This window comes from Bubalus kerabau, chromosome 1 (genome assembly GCF_029407905.1).
Source record: "Bubalus kerabau isolate K-KA32 ecotype Philippines breed swamp buffalo chromosome 1, PCC_UOA_SB_1v2, whole genome shotgun sequence".
Classification (NCBI taxonomy): Eukaryota; Metazoa; Chordata; class Mammalia; order Artiodactyla; family Bovidae; genus Bubalus; species Bubalus kerabau.
The window spans coordinates 71,675,489-71,692,480 of record NC_073624.1 but is presented as its reverse complement, the minus strand read 5'-3'; the positions used below and the strand labels follow the sequence as shown (position 1 = coordinate 71,692,480).

The window sequence follows — 16,992 nt, the reverse complement described above, 5'->3', positions numbered from 1 at the left end:
TAACAGATGGTCACAGCCCAAATTCCCATGGGGATGACTTTTAGGCTGAAAATCCACTCCAAGGGTATGTACTGTCTTAAAGGAATAGTCGAGCTACCCGGCCAGGATCAGAGGCTATCCTGAGGCATGTCCAGTTGTCCTTTGTCATCCAAAGAGATCCTCACCAGTATCCACCGTTCTTCTAGAACAGGGTCAGCAAATTGCAGTCCGAGAACCAAATTCCAACGCCCCGTCCCCCCCACAACCACCTCTTCCTGTAAATAACTTTGAAAAGTACAGTCACATTCTTTTGTTTATGTTTGAGCTGTCACTTCATGCGACAACAGAGCTTTTGAGTGGTTGCAGCAGGGCTTTAAAAATACTTACTCCTGCTCTAAAACACGATTGGATTTATCAGAAAGAGTTTACCACATTTGCTGCTCTGAGCTCTTAAGTTTTGTTGCTCCAGAATGGGTTTCCTTCCAAATGCATTTTTATTCAATCAGCAGAATCAGCACTCCTTACAGAAAAGTTTCAGGTGAGGGTTCATGTAATTCAGAAAACCATAGAGGCGTTTGGTCTGATCTTTGTAGAATTTGGAAAGGTGGACTGAAAACCATTCCAGTTTAGGAACCCACGTGGTTATAAACACATAAACAAAAAGAACAAAGCTAACAGACAGCGAGGAAAATGGCCAAAATGGGGGGAGGGTGTGGCTGTAGGAAGTCAGGCTGAGATGGTACCGGGAGAGCATAATTGAGAATGTGGGAAGCCAGACAGAGAAATTGAGGTTTACTGTGAGACCCTGCTGGTTACACTTTTGTGTTGCTGAGGAGAATGAAATGATAAAAATCAATGCTTTAGGAAGATTATTATATAGTAAGAGAGGGAGAATGACCAGGACAGAAAGCAGATTCAGATATCTAGAGAAAAATTATCATAGAAATATGGATATGAGATCTCCAGAGCCAAATAGAGGGATGGAAGCAGAAAGCAGAGAAAGCAAGGAAATAAACAAGAAACTAGATGGTTTTGGTCAAGGGATAAATGTAAGGGGTAAGTCATCAGTTACTCTAATTATAGTGGTCTGTCAGCCCCCAGAGGGGCAGCCCAGTGCCTCATCCTGTGCCTGACATGTAGTTGACAGGCTGTGATTATTGGATGAAAGGTGTGATTGACAGAAGTTGATGGGGGTGGCGGACACACAGATGGTTGATGGGAAGGGTAGGAATGAGAAGCCAGCACACAAGCCATGTTGAGCTTGAGGCAAGGCTGTTTGTATTTTCTTTCTATGCCAAAAAGGCAAATTAGATCTCAGCAGTCACAACAAACTTGGTAAACAAATGGCTAAAGATTACCGCCTTTTACAGTTTTTTTAAGTGTAGATAAGTTCAGGATTAGATTACATCCAGCTTTATACACACACAGTTACTCTCTTTTGCTCTCTGTCTAACATACAGGCACACACATGCATTAGCAGGGTCTTCAGCAAATGAACAGTCCATAAATGGGCTGTATTTAACTGTGCAGAACTCCACAGAAGGTACCGAATAACCGAGGAGCCAAGACTGAGAATGGCTTCGGTCAGATGTGATTTGCTCATTTGTTTTCAGCAAAGCTCCCTACATGGCTGTTGGCTCACAACTTTGGCTACAAGCAGAGATTGATATACATCTTTGTTTATTTCCTATCTGTTGTTACTTAGGATTTGAAAATGACACTTATGGAAAAGGAGAGATCTATCTTTGTTGGAAGAAGTTGGGAAGTTTAAAACCAATTTAGACCACTGCCTATGTAAACTCCTTCTGCCCACCTCCCAGCTTTAATGAGTTCTTTTAAAAAATGTTTTTTTACCTCTAATGGAAAACCTCAAACCTAGCAGTTATTTTTTCAGGACTTAAGAAACATAGACTCCCAGTTTCCTATTTTTCTGAGTTGTCTATTAGAAAGAGAAAGGCTGGCAAATGAATTAAACAGAAAGAGACAAGGATCTGCAGCCTCTTTTTCCATGAAAGCCCCAAATTACTGCCAAGATGTTGGGATTGGTTGAAGGTGGACTGGTGGGTGTTGGGAATGCATCATGCTCAAGGAGACAGGTAAGTCCTCACCCCAGCCCTCCTTTATGTTTCTTGGCTTCAGAATTAGTCTTGGCCTGTGAACTTGTAAACCTTTCTAACAAGTAAGGGTTCATCCATTGCCAAGCTGTTGAAACTTTGTAGCAAAGACCTAGTTGTGGAAATGTTTATCTGCCTGCTTGTCCCTGCTGGTCATGGGGCTGGCTGACAGTGAGGGAGACAGCTAAGGGCCAGGCACCGACTGTGATGAGACCTTTACACACTTTATGAACTAGGTCCGTTTTACAGATGAGGAAACTGAGGCACATGGGCCAAGTTGCTCAAGGTCATACAACTCGTAAGGAGAGAAGCCAGTCTGTGAACCAAGGTGACCTCACTTCAGGGGTACACTGTTCAGTCTGGTGCTAAACTGTCAAATGCCCAAAGAGGAGTCCTCCTCCTCATTCCCATTTTGCAGCTGAGCAAATTGAGGCTCAGAGGGATTAAGTGGTTTACACTTACTTAAGTGGCCACGAATGCAAAAATGTCAGAATAACCCAGGCTTCTGATTCTTAGCCTGGGGCTCTTTCTGATACAATCAGAATCAACTTTTCTTCAGAGTGAGATTAGACATGATTATTCAGTTTTGAGCTGCGGTGGAAATTTAAGCAGGGGACCTCCATCTACCAGGATCAGTGTTTCCTTGCCAGCCCTTTAGAGGACAAGAGGATGAAATAAAACATTTCAGGAGCTGCCGAGGTAGTCATTTTTCCAGTTCTCAATCTGACCCAATGGACTGTTGGCCAAATTAAACTGTGATGCTTCACACTCGTCACTAGAAGTCTGTGTGTGGTTTGGGGGTGGTGATGATGGGGATGATCCCCAAAGCACCAGATTTCCTTTACTTAGGAAAATTGACTGCTCTCATTAGAGGAGCATCCTGCCAGCTTTCTGTGGTGTGTCTGCAGCCGGGAGGAAGTGTGGGAGAGGATGTCAGCTCCGGGAAGCCTGCTCTCATAATTAAGGATGAGTCTGTTGCCTCGTGATGGGGATTCTTTCTCTCCCACCCTCGTGCTTTCTCGGAGACCATGGAGCTTGGCAGGCCCAGATTGTATAGAGGACAAAAGGTTATTGTCACCCAGACCTTCCTAATGAAATCTGTCTCGTCCCTGGATCCCCCACCTCCTTTCTGCTCAGATAGTTTGCACAGGGGTTTGATTTATGAAGGCTTTTTTTTTTCTTCTCTCTCTTTTTTAAAAATTATTTTATAAATAGATCAAGTTTGGTTTCTTTTGTTTTTTGTGTATTTTTTTACTGTGGTGGGTGGGTCTTTGTTGGTGTGCAGGCTTCCCGTGGCGGTGGCTTCTCTTGCTGTGGAGCACTGGCTCTGGGACATGCAGGCTTCGATAGTTGCAGCTCCCGGGCTCTAGAGCCCAGACTCAGTAGTTGTGGCACACACGCATAGTTATACACGCATGGGGATCTTCCCGGACCAGGGATCGAACCCATGTCTCCTGTGTTGGCAGGCAGATTCTTTACCGCTGAGCCACCAGGGAAGCCCCACAAAGGCGTTTGCTAACAGCACTCTGGATGCTGAGTCAGTCCCTGACATGTCCCAGCTCTCACCTTCTGTGCTGGATGTCCTCGGTGCTGGTGCCAGAACCTTGGCCTTGGACTTGGTAGGAGCCGTGTCCCTCCTCCCCAGCCCTTTGTGTGGAGCTGCTGTCTGTTGCACGATGCTCACTAGCTGGCATTGTGAGCCCAGCGTCCTGACCCACTCCCCTCTGAGCCGTCTCAGGCCATTACTTGCTGGCAAGCATCTGTGTTCCCGAGTTAAAACAACAGTTTTTCACAGCTGGCTTTGTGGCACCAAGTGCCCGCTCCTGTGACCGCGGGTGATTTCACTTTCTCGTGTAGGATCTGTGTTCTTTGTGCTCTGTGTCTGGTCGCATGGGGTGATGAGCAAGGCTGGGCCCCCCCACACACACCCCAGAGCACACGGGAGGGGGCCATAGCTTCACCCCTGGCTTTGGGCCAGACTCTCCAGCAGCTGTTCCTGGGCTGATGGGATTTGTTGAGAGCGAGGGCCAAAGAGGACAAGTCCATCGTGTGAATGCAAGATTGCTTCCAGATGGTTCTGGTTAACAGTAAAGTACACCAAAATTCTTTCTTGAAGCAAAGCCGTTTTAACGTTTATAATGGTCTTATTTCAGGGACCAGTAACATGAGATGGCATGGCTTACTTAGGAAAGAGAGTGCTGCCTGGGCACCAGTCCTCACTCTGCCAAGGTTCTGGGGCCCTGGGCAAATCCTGAGCCTGGGGTCTCTTGTTTATAAAATACTTCCTGTGCCCTTCTCTGCCAGCCTCCAGCGGGGGTGGGCTTTGCTCTGCTTTTCCAAGCTTCTGAAAAAGACAGACTCCATTAGGAAAATTCCAGTGATGGTAACCTTTCATTTCTGTCTCTTGCAGCCCTTAACTCTTTTGTGATTCTGACTTGATGACGCATCAGGGGAATTGTTCCCTCCTCTATTTCCCTTGAAACTGAGAGCTGATAAATCAGAGGCTTTCCCCCTGGGAACAGAGTGCCGTCCACCGCCATTTTCTTCTCTTAGCACTCACTGCCTTTATGAAGGCAAAGGGAAACTTTTCTGTTCCGTGTCCTCTCCGGCAGAGTGGCCACTAGCCCCCGGGGACCTTTTCAATCTAAATTAGTTAAAATTAATTAAAAGTAAACATTGGTTTCCCACGTCACAGCAGCCGCATCTCAGTTGTTCAGTGGCCACGTGTGGCTCGTGGCTACTGAAGTGGATGTGACAGATATAGAACATTTCCATCATCACATAAAGTCTTAGCAGATGGCACTACAGTCTAAGTAATGTAAGGGTTTAACTGGGGTGGAGGGCAATGCCGGGAGCTGTCCGTAATTGAACAACCCAGTAGCAAGGAGTTAAAAAGACAGCTGAGCCAAGATGGGGAGAGCAGAAAGTTGTGGCCATGTTCTGTGGCTTCTGACCCTGCTGCTGCTGGACTCCAAGTCCAGAAGTGGGAGACGGGCTTCCCTCTACTTTTCAGACCTTCGGGGGCAAAGGTCATTGTGTTTAGAGATGTCTGGTCTGCAGCCATCCCTCACTGGCAAGCCTGCTGACCATTCCATCTGCCCTGGTCAGTAACACACCTCCCTCCTCCAGCCCCTCTCCGCCACCTCCTAGACTGTGCCAGCCGTTGGCACTTTTATTCATCTTGTTTTTTTCTTTCACCTCTTGGAGAATATTTCAGACCCCAAGGATCAGGTTGAAAAGCAGCTTCACTTGCAACCCTTTTCCTTTCTGGTTGAGGTTGACATTTATTCTCAGTGTGCAGCCTGGAGCCCAGCTCTGGGTTAAGCGCTGCAACCCCCCAGCATTGGGCTTCTTACCAACCATCCAAATGTCTTCTGGAGAGAAACTCACCAGAGGCAGCCCCCAGCGTGGTGTAGAGCTGCTGGGTCAAGTTTCACAAATAGTTTAGTTTCTTCCATCTTCTTCTTTATTGCTCTTTTCAATGCCCTCTGACGGTACATTCAGGCAGGCTGACAGGGAAGGGGATAAGCAGATTGAGAAACGCCACAGAATGCTTTATGAAGCCAGCTCCAGAGCTGTACCCGTGTTTTAATATAAATTGATTTATTGAACCAAGCACAGAAGCGCTGTTACAGAAACCCCAGGCTATGTCCTCCCGAGGACCACCTAAAAAACAGCCCCAACTGACACTCCTCATTAGCTTTTCCACTGATCCCCAGGCAGTTTTTAAAGGGACAGTGTCCCTCCTTTGGGCTGAATTTATATGTTGGCCATGCCTGTGGGTCTAATTAGCTCAGCATTATTAGTCCTGCTCAGAAAGCCTGCATTTTCTAGCAGCTTGACTTTTGAGTTTTCAAGAGTAATTGGAAAATTCAAACCCCGTCCTCCTCCTCTTCTTGATTTTAATCACCTTTAACCCAGTCTTTGGAAATTTACCTGCAGAAGTCCCTGACTCCCGTGGTTGAGGTGCATGCAGTCCCTCCTTGGTGCAAATCCTGACATTACTGTGGGGCCATAGACTTCACCAAGGAGGCTTTTTATACTCACCAGAGAAATAGCACATTTTAATTTTATAATCACTTCACGAGAAAGCAGGCCATTCCTGAGTTAAACCTGGGATTCATTTCCTCCCAGCCACTTGTATTTTCATAATTTAATGATTATGGGCCACCTTGGCTGCAGTCTGATGGTGAAAAGCAATCTGGAAATTGGAGTTAATGGAGAGAGGAGGGGTTTGGATGGCATCTCAGAGAATTTTAACCCCAAATCTCGGGAGATTGTAGTAGATTGGGGGTTGGCCGGGACAGGGATCAGGTCCCTAAGAAGTCCCCGTGTTCCCAGTTCAGTGGGACCCGGGCTGAAGGCAGAGCAGGTCAACCCACGTGAAGAGGGGCCACTCCCATGGTCCCCGAGCTGCGATGATGAATAGATATTTTCGAGGTGCATGTTCTGCATTTTTTCAAGGTTTGCAGCTCTGGCTGCAGGAGCAGCAGGGAGTAAAGCCAACCCTGCTGCGTGCAGCACATCTCCCGACAGTGATAAATGGCCCCTTGCTCCCCGCCCTCCTCCCGCCGCTCTGCCCATGAGGCCAGTGGAGGCTGAGAGATCTTTACAAATGGCTGGGAACTGAGACAGACCGGCATGGTCAGCCCACGGGGAGGAGAAAGAAAAAAGATGCCCAGCCAGCCTGCCCCGCAGTGATCGTCCACTCACTCTGTAGGCACTCACAGCCTCTCTCTCTGCTTTGCTGATAGGTATAAATGTCTTGTTCCTGAAGTGGTCAAACCACTTCCAAGCGTTTTTTCCCCCTCAGACCCTGTGAACAGTCACACACTTATCTGTACTTCTTCATTTACCCCCAAGCATCAGGTCTCTACCACTTTTCCCCAGTGAGTGCTGTTTGCAGGCACACAGTACATGTGAGGGGGTGACTTAGCTCCAAGTCATCTGGGGGAAGTTTGAGGATGTCAAGTGCTTGCCCGCATCCCTGTGAAAATAGGTGTCCTATTAGCCAAGGAACCCCGGGGCACACTTGTTTCTATATTCGACAAACCTTTATTGTACATCTGCAGCATGTTAGACATTGAGTCGTAGTTAAGAACAAGGGATGTGGAGCCAGACAGCCTGGCTGGGATAGTGCCCAGGTGTGGCTGAGACAAAGCACGTCACCTCTGTCTTCCTCAGTTTCCACGTATGTACGTGGGGCTAACGGCAGAACCTAATAATCAGATGGTATGACTTGGTCAGTGCATTGAATGAAGCTGGCATTTAGTAAGTGCTGTCTGTGTCTGGTAATATAATCATTAGATGTGATGGAAGCTGGAAGGAGCAGCAAGATCTGATCCTTGCCCTGGATTATACAGCCTAATAATGTGTGTTGAGATGCTCGTTTCCCAATTGTAACGAGAGGCTAGAAACTGAAAGGAAAAAAGAAGGCAGTTTAGAGAAGCAGGAGACTGAAGGGGTGCTGGCCGCTTCCATGGCGCAGGTCTGTCCCACAGCCACTGTGCCAGCTTATCTGTGAGAAGAGTTAAGTATGCTAGGAAGCCCCTCTGTCCCTGGAAGCTGCCACGTAGTGATTATTTTATTTGTTGGGGGGGGGGGGGTGTGTTTCGTTTGTTTGTTTTAAATCTACCCATGGACTTTCCATCCACCCCTGTGCTGGACTTACTGAGGCACCACTGCAGTTCTTCTGAGCCACAGCCCAGAAGCTGGGTCTCCAAGCCCCTCACTGGCCGAAGCATGTCCTCACGTAGCAAGGATCTTATCAGCTAAGACAGTGCTCACGTCATAGAGGTGGTCAGCTAGCCCAGGGACCACCTTCCTAGAAATTGATTGAACAATACCATTTTCCCTATAAATCTATTTTTAAAATCTCAAGAGTCAGAGAGGTAGATCAGTTGGAATTTGTGGATGAATGACTAAAGCAGGCCAAAATATAGGACTTTTAAAGGGGAGGGGGGGGGCGGGCGTTGAAGAAAAAAGGCCCTGTGGCTATAGAAGAGGGACCAGTGGTTTTGGGGAACTGAGATTGGGATTGGGGAAGACTCAGTGGGGAAGGCCGTGGTTGAACCAAAGATCTGAAACAGCAGAGGTTTCTGAGGGTTGAGAGAAGGATACGCTGAGCAGAGTGTGTAGCTCAAGTGGAAACCCAGAGACGTGAAAGTAAGTTGTGTGTTCTGGGAATGTGGAAGCTGGAGGTCATATTCAAAACATTTTGACAGCATGGAGGACTAGACTCCATCTGGGTCCTAGAATTAATGCCTAGAATGTGCCAGGCATTAATTCTTTCTTTACCACATCATAGGGATTCCAGGGGAGAATCCAGCAAATGGGGGTAGTTGCAGACTTGTGACAGTCATTATTTGCAAGCCAGCGCAGGGGTATATCAGTGTTTTCACCCTGCGTACACACTTGCTGGTACACGTCAGCCAGATAATATTCCTGATGGTGTGTGCATGCTGAGTGGCTCAGTCATGTCCGACTCTTTGTGACCCTGTGGACTGCAGCCCACTAGGCTTGTTGGTGCATGGGATTCTCCAGGCAAGAATAGTAGAGTGGGTTGTCGTGCCCTCCTCCAGGGGACCCTCCCTACCCAAGGAATCGAACCAATGTCTCAGGTCTCCTGCATTAGCAAGTGGGTTCTTTACCAGTAGCACCACTGAGAAGCCTAATGTAAGTTAGGGCAGCTTTGAATGCCATGCTGAGGATGGCAATAACTATCATAATTTTACACACGGTAGGACAGAAATATAGAGCTGACAGTATATTTAGAAGGACACATGGTCCAATCCTCAGCCTATTTATAAGATCCTGTTTTTAATGAAATTCCAGAGAAGCGAGTACTGTAACACATTTCCAGGTACTTGACAACAGGGAACATTGTCCTATGTCCAACCTACAGACCTTAAGTTATAAAATTTCGCTCTTCCCAGAGGAAACATTTTTCTTATCCTTGCCACCCTCTCTCTGCCCACTAAGTTTCAGACTAGGAAATCAGTGTTGCTGGTTTCAAGCTGACAATCCCATAAAGGTGCTAATCCACCACGGCTTCAGAGTCAACTGGGGAGCTGGTTTAAACCCCTGCGTTCTGGGCTTACCCCAGGAATCCACATAAAAGAGTGAGAAGACCACCATTCCATGCCCCGAAAGACTTCGCTCCACCTTCATGTTCCTCTGACCTTCAGACAAATCAATCCAAGCCTTATTTAGAGCAAGGACAAGGTCCTGCATCTGTCCCTCACTGAAGAGCTAAACACATCTCTCTGTAAGAACTAGACTTGCTGGTAGCACGTCCACTTTTTATCCCTCACCTTGTTACTCTGGCAAAGGCAATGAGACGCTGCCAATTCTAGGTTCAGATTCCTCTAGGATTAAATCAGCCTTGTCTGTCCCCCTGGGTAAATCAAATGCTATGCATTGTGCTCAGTAGCTTAAAGGACAGGGCACCATAGCTTCATCTATGTGGAGTGATGAGTTTTAACCATTACTTACTCATTCAGTGAATTGGGTGTTGCGCTGGGCTTTGGGGAAATAAAGAAGACTGAAGCAGTCCCTGACCCCAGGGTGCTTACAGTCAAGTGTAGAACAAACAATACCCAAACTGGCAGAGGAGAGTTTACCCACAGTGAAGCTTTCCACCTAGAGTGGCCAAATATTCCAGAAGCCCTGAGGTCCTGGAATCTGGGATTTTTTTTTTTCAAACCTCTCAAGTGATTCTTGTATATCCTTAAACATTGACCTTGGGCAGCCCTAGACGTTTGTACTGTGGATATATAAAAGTGTTAGTCACTCAGTCATATCTGATTCTTTGTGACTGCATAGGCTATAGCTCGCCAGGCTCCTCTGTCCCTCCCTGGGATTCTCCAGACAGGAATACTGGAGTGAGTTACCATTCCCCGCCAGGGTATCTTCCTGAACCAGCGATCAAACCTGAGTCTCCTGCGTTGCAGGCAGATGCTTTACCATGTGAGCCATCAGGGAAGGCCCCACGGACGTGAGCGGCAGCTCACAGAAATGACTGATGAACAGGCACTGGGCGCACTGGGCGCTCTCTAGCAGCTTGTCCTGTGTATCCTCCTGCTGGTGCTTGGGAACCTCTTTGACCACCTGCATGGACCAAAGACTGTGTTCAGGAGGGGGCTGTGGTTGGGACCTGCTGGGAAAGATAAGGACTGATGAAGCCCTTAGGTGCCAACCGTGGGTCAGAGTTGAGTCGAGCCTTTCTTTTTCCTTATTAATACTTGTGCCCATAACCTGGAGATGGTCCAGGCCCTGGCATGGTATGCATACATGGGTAAGGTCAGGGTATGGAAATTGCTGGGTTTTCATTCCCATTCTTCCTGAGTAAGTGGTCCTCCCTCCGCAAACCTGCCTACTCCATCTGGGTGGCCTTGCCTCACTCTTGGAAAAACTGGACATTTAAGTGTAAAGATTTAAGGTCTCTCAATTCCAATCAACAGAACAACTTGAGAGCCAGACCTCCGGTTGAAGCTTCTTCTGCAATGACCTTGACTTTCTTCCATTTTGTCAAGGGAAGAAGCAGCCTGAGAAGGTGGTATGTTTAAACTTCCACGCACCTTCCATAAAAACCTGGAAAGGGAGTAGACTTCAAAAAATTTTAAGATCTACTCGGAGCATGAAGATTAGTCATATTAAGCATTCCTGTTGCACATCATGCCATTTAATGGTGTTTACCCACACCCACAGCCCTTCAAGGGCAGGCGGAGAACCATGATTGAGAGCACAGTGCACTTTGCAGCCAATCTGGCTTAACCTGTGTGGTTTCCTAGTGGTGTGACCTCTGTTTTCTTACTTGTGTAATGGGGTTAATGTTAATATCTGTCTTACAAGGTTGTTCTAAGCATCATATAGGTTTTAGAAATACGAGTGCTGGGACTTCCTTGATGGTCCAGTGGTTAAGACTCCACACTTCCACTGCAGAGGGCATGGATTTGATCCCTGGCCAAGGAATTATGATCCTCCATGCTGCATGGTGGCCAAAAGTAAATAAGTGCTTTACAAAGTGCTTAGAGTGAAGTGGTGGTAGTTTAGTCCCTAAGTCGTGTCCAATTCTTGTGATGCCATGGACTGTAGCCTGCCAGGCTCCTCTGCCGTGGGATTCTCCAGGCAAGAATCTGGAGCGGGTTGCCATTTCCTTCTCCAGGGGATCTTCCTGACCCAGGGATAGAACCCAAGTCTCCTGCATTGCAGGCAGATTCTTTACCAACTGAGCTATGAGCAAAGCCCAAAGTAGAGTGAAGTGAGTGTATAATAAATGTTGGGTATATTATAATTCTGTAGGTGTTTGGGGTAAGATGACGGCTAAAGCTTTAACAGTTGCTGCCTTTGAAGTCCATCATCTGAAGCAATAGTGAAAATATTAGTTGCTCAGTTGTGTCTGACTCTGCGACTCTATAGACTATAGCTCTCCAGGCTCGTCTGTCCATGGGATTTTCCAGGCAAGAATACTGGAGTGGGTAACCATTCCCTTCTTCAGGAGATCTTCCTGACCCAGGGATCGAACTCAGATCTCCTGCGTTGCAGGCAGATTCTTTACTGTCTGAGCCACTATTGGATAATAAAAAGCAGTAGGGCCACTCTGACTTCGAGAGCCAAGAGTGCTATGTTCCCTGACACACATCACTTCCCCCTAGTAATACCTATCCCCAACCCCAAGTAATGCTAGCAGCCATAGCCCTAGGCCTGTGCTTCTTACCCTGGAACTTGAGTAATGTGGGAGTTAGCAGAGGATCCCAGAGAGCATAGTAACCCACAGGATAAGCATCTAATTCCCCGGAAGATTTGGGGATGGGGAAGATATTTTTGTGTGTTGAAGTAGCTGTTGATTAGGTGTACGCCCAGTGTGGTATTGCCAGTTCAAGAGCACTTGAATGAAAGTATTACAAGGATGTAGCATAGGCTATGGAGAAGGAAATGGCAACCCACTCCAGTGTTCTTGCCTGGAGAGTCCCAGGGAGGGGGGAGCCTGGTGGGCTGCCGTCTATGGGGTCGCACAGAGTTGGACACGACTGAAGCGACTGAGCAGCAGCAGCAGCAGCATAGGCTAGAGGCCGAGTAAGTGCTTCTCCCAGGGACTAGTGTAGGACCTGGTGCTCTGGCTTATAAATATCTGCATGAACCTTTGTGAGGCATGGCTGCAGACCAGCACGGAGGAACCGGCCTCGGCAGTAAAACCCTCTTTGTAGCAAACAATTTGCTATTTTCTCCCCACCATTCATGGATATGGGGTCAATTTTGGTTATTTCCTGATTTGTACGTGCTGACTTGGTCTCACACAACTTAAAGGCTAATGTCAATGAAATTCATGTTTGTTTTAGAATGAGTGGTCCCTGAGGAAGCAGAATTCGTTCCATATTTGTGTGCTCATAAAACGAGAATCTCTGATTCATACCTAGGGGAGATCTAAATGTTATTGATTAGAACATGAAGCTCTCCTAGCCAAGTGCTAATGCACACCAAGTGGATACCGAGTCAGAAGTAATTTCCAAATCTGATATTTCCTTAAAAGTCATCTGGAATGTTTTATCCTGAAATAGGATTGGTTCAGTTTTGCATGTGTACGTGATTGACTCCATTTTCAAAAGGCTGATTCAAAGCATGTTTTTGCACATGAATCCTTTTCCACCACTAACTTTGGCCCAGGAGTCAAGAGATGATCCTTATTTGATTTAACTCCATGTGCCAGCACCTGTGCAAGTGCCTGGTACCGAGCAGGTGCTCAGTAAATATTCACGAATGAACAGGGAGACCCATTGCTCTCATATGGTCAAAGCCTGGCATCCTGGTGTGGAGCTACTAGGAGCCACCACCCAAATTCTATCCACATTCTAGCTGTGAGTGGGGACCCATTTGGGGGGTTGTGAAATCAATTTGGTGTACGGAGATGAGCATTTTAAATTAAGTAGCATATGGAGAAAAGAAAATATCAAAATGGATATCACATGGCAAAGGTAAATATTGTTTTTCTGAGGTGTGTTTGGGTATGAGTACCTACATGCTCAGTAGCGTCTGACTCTCTGCGACCCTGTGGACTGTGGCCCTCCAGGCTCCTCTGTCCATGAAATTTTCCAGGCAAGAATACTGGAGTGGGATGCCATGCCCTTCTCCAGAGGATCTTCCCAACCCAGGGATCAAACCTGTGTCTCTGGCATCTCCTGCATAGGCAGGCAGATTCTTTACCACTAGTGCCGCCTGGGAAGCCCATTGGCTGTACACTAGGTTAATAAGATTGGTAGGTGTCTTTTAAGTCATAAAGTATGAAACGTCTGCTCTAACCCAGTGCATGCTCCTGGGAAACATGGACCAGTGATATGAAAGCAAGCTCTGTTGCCTCTTGCCATCACCCACAGGACTGACGGTAGGAAGAGGAATGTTTAGGCCAAGAGAGGCATGGTTACCACCTGCAGAACTCTAGGTGGGGCCTGGTTCAGGCGTGCTGCTGGAAGGAAGAGGAGAGGCAGACATTTCCCAAGGGCTGTGGGCTGCTGGGTGGGGGTTCCTACTCATGGATGCGAGGGTAGGGGTTCCTCAGCGGCAACTACAGTGTCAGGAATAGAGCTTGCACCCCATTACAGGAAAAGTTCTCCTGCAGAGAGGGCCGGAAGCTTCCCCCTTTCATTCATTTCTCTCATCACTGCCAGCCTTACCCAAGCTGCGCTGCACTGCACCTGCCAGCTCTCTTCAATTATGTCACCAAATACTAATCACACTCTTACAGTTCAAGCATGCTGTTCGTGCCCGAATCTAGACTGCTGCACTGCATTCGCACCAGCACATCAACTTGCATACAGCTTAGGGCCGGCAGGCTTCAACTAATTTCAACAACAGTCCAAAGACCAAAAGGAGAAAATACGGGAGCATTTGTTGGTGGAGCCTTGACCTCACAGGGGGACTTTCCCAGGAAATCATGTAATCAAGATACCCATTGACAACAACTCCTAGCACAGAAATCCAGGGATTCAAGGCATCAAAATATGACCCCATCCCTCAAAACTCAGATTTTACAAATAAGGAAAGACTGCCTATATTGTGGTGAGCCTGTGGCAGAGAGGTTGGTTCTACCTAGAAACATTAAAAAGGATACTCCTAACCCCCAGCCTACCTGCTTGGAGAGGATGATGCTCAGCCTCTTGCTACTCGCCCTGGGGCCCCAAGTGCTGCCTCTCAGCCTTCTCCGTGGCTCTGACTTGGTCCTGACCTCATTAAGTTTGGTTCACGTTCATCCTCCCTCACAGTGCAGGGACATTTTTCCAGCATATTAAGATGTCATCCAAAGACACATGTAAGAAATGGAGGGGGAATTTCTTTTTTTATTTTTAACTGGAGGATAATTGCTTTACGATGTTGTGTTAGTTTCTGCTGCACAACGATGTGAATCAGCTAAAAGTATACATACATCCCGTCCCTCTCGAGCCTCCCACCGCGCCCCCCATCCTGCCCCTGCAGGTCATCACAGAGCGCTGAGCTGAGCTCCCTGTGCTGCAGAGCAGCTGGCAACTAGCCGTCTGTTTACGCATGGTAGTGCATATATAGCGCTGCTCTCTCAATTCATCCACCCTCTCCTTCCCACCCTGTGGCCGCAAGTCTGTCGTCTACACCTGTGCCTCTGTTCCTGCCCTGCAAATGGGTTCATCTGTACCATTTTTCTGGATTCCATATATATGTGTCAATATACAATATTTCTTTCTCTCTTTCGGGCCGTGGGAAATTTCTTTACTGTGAATCTTTGAAACCAGGGAAAGGGGCCTCTTAAAAGTAGACATTAAAAAAAAAACAGATGAAAGAGTTGGACATGACAAAGTAGCAACATCTTGTATTGCCTTAAAGGAAATTCATGGAGCAAGGAGGGAGAGTGGGTCCTCTGCAGCAGGGCCACCTCCAGGAACAAGATGCGGCTCACTGAGCCCTGTGGTTCAGCCTGGGGCTCAACTCCTTTGGAAATACAGACGGCTGGTAGGAAAAATGAAGCAGGAGGTGATTGCCAATCCCGCTGTGCTTTTTCCAGGAAGGTCTGGGGAGGAGGGTGGGGAGAGAGGCGAGTGGGGGAGAGCCTCTGCAGATTCTGTGAATTGCTTCATTGGGGTTCTGCCAAGCTCTTAAAAGCCACGAGGAGCAGTTGGGCTCCAGGCATGTATCTGTTCCTGACCAACCAGGCCTGGGTGATGCTTCATCCTGGGCCTCCTGGGATTCAAGCTTCTATGGAGGTTTGGGTGTGGGAAGACAGAAATGGGAACCAGAGCCTGAGACACTTTGTCTGCTACCATCCTCCACCCAGACCTGCTCAGCCCCTCTGAGATGTGGGTCTGTCTGCCTGGGACTTAAGTTTCTGCTCTGGGCAAAATGAGAGTTCCTGGGGCTCTTAACTCTTTCCTTGAAGAGTGCTAAGCTTCTAGCTGAGGAGGGGATGTTCTCCACTTATGATTATTTCAGACCAACCTGAAGCACTCTCTTTAGATTAGCTCTGAGATACCCTTCTGAGTCTCGGCATTTTCACTGTATGGTGAAACCATAGATCTTTCTGGATAAAGTCACACAGGTGCTGTCCTTCCTGCTTTGGTATCTTTATGCATGGTAAGTCGCTTTAGTCATGTCTGACTCCTTGTGACCCCATGGACTGTAGCCCTCCAGGCTCCTCTGTCCATGGGATTCTCCAGGCAAGAATACTGGAGTGGGTTGCCTACAACCATAATAGCTACAACTTAAATAGCACCTTATCCTTCTTCACAAAGGACTTTCCCAGACATATTTGCATTTATATTTGTTTTTTATTGGAATATAATTGCTTTACAATGTTGTATTGGTTTCTGCTGTACAACACAGTGAATCGGGTATATGTATACATATAACCCCTCCCTTGTGAGCCTCCCTTCTACCCCAACCCGCATCCCATCCATCTGTAGCATCGCAGAGCAGCAAGTGAGCTCCCTGTGTGATACGGCAGCTTTCCACTAGCTGTCTGCTTTAGTGTATATATGTCAGTGCTCCTGCTCATGTTCAGTCGCTCAGTCGTGTCCAACTCTTTGCCATCCCATGGGATTTTCCTGGCAAGACTACGGAAGTGGGCTGCCATTTCCTCCTCCAACAGATCTTCCTGACACAGAGATCAAACCGATGTCTCCTGCATTGGCAGGTGGATTCTTTACCACCAAGCCACCGGGGAAGCCCATATATGTCAATGCTATTCTTTCAATTCGTCCTGCCCTCCCCTTCAGGCATATTTGCATTTAATCCTTGCAAACTTGCGTGAAGAAAGGCAGCTGAGGAAGCACACGCAGTGAGATTTTGGGGCTTTCCCTCGTTCACACTGCAAGTCCACGTGAGGACTCAGTGGTGACCTCAGAACCTCTGACTCTACGCCCACAGCGGGCTCTGCCAAGCGAGGAGAATCCAGGAAGAGAGAGTCCCGGGGGAGGAGAGGCGTCCAAGGCCATGTCCAGAGGTTAGGGAGTGGAAGAATGTGACTCACGGATGTGTGTCACGGGGGCCACAGAGTGCATGGTGGGGATGAGGCCGTCCCCGAAGGAAGAGGACCCGTCACAACCCAAAGAAAGGGTCACATTCTTCTTCAATGACTTTGAAGTCCCATGAAGGAAATGAAGACTTAGGGCAACAAGTGGTTTTTCTATCCTTCTTTCTAGTTAAAAGTCATGACTTAGAAGAGAAGAGAGATCGTGGGAAGTGATGTGTGTGGATGGTGCCGAAGCATGAACTTCAGGTTCCTGGCCTGTGGGTTACGAAGTCAGAGTGGGGGGCTCTGGCTGGGAATGGAGGAATCCAGCAAAGATAAGGAAGAACTTTCTGCAGTGAGGGACTTGCCTTCACCAGTAGATTTAGCCTGAGCGAATAAGGAAGAAGAAAATTGTCTAGGTAACACCAT

General features: G+C 47.6%; 1 protein-coding gene across 4 annotated transcripts in view; it reads left to right on the top strand.

Moving 5' to 3' along the window:
• Positions 1-16,992, top strand: part of PPM1H (protein phosphatase, Mg2+/Mn2+ dependent 1H) — a 300,784-nt gene that overhangs the window by 222,582 nt on the left and 61,210 nt on the right. The window lies entirely within an intron of this gene.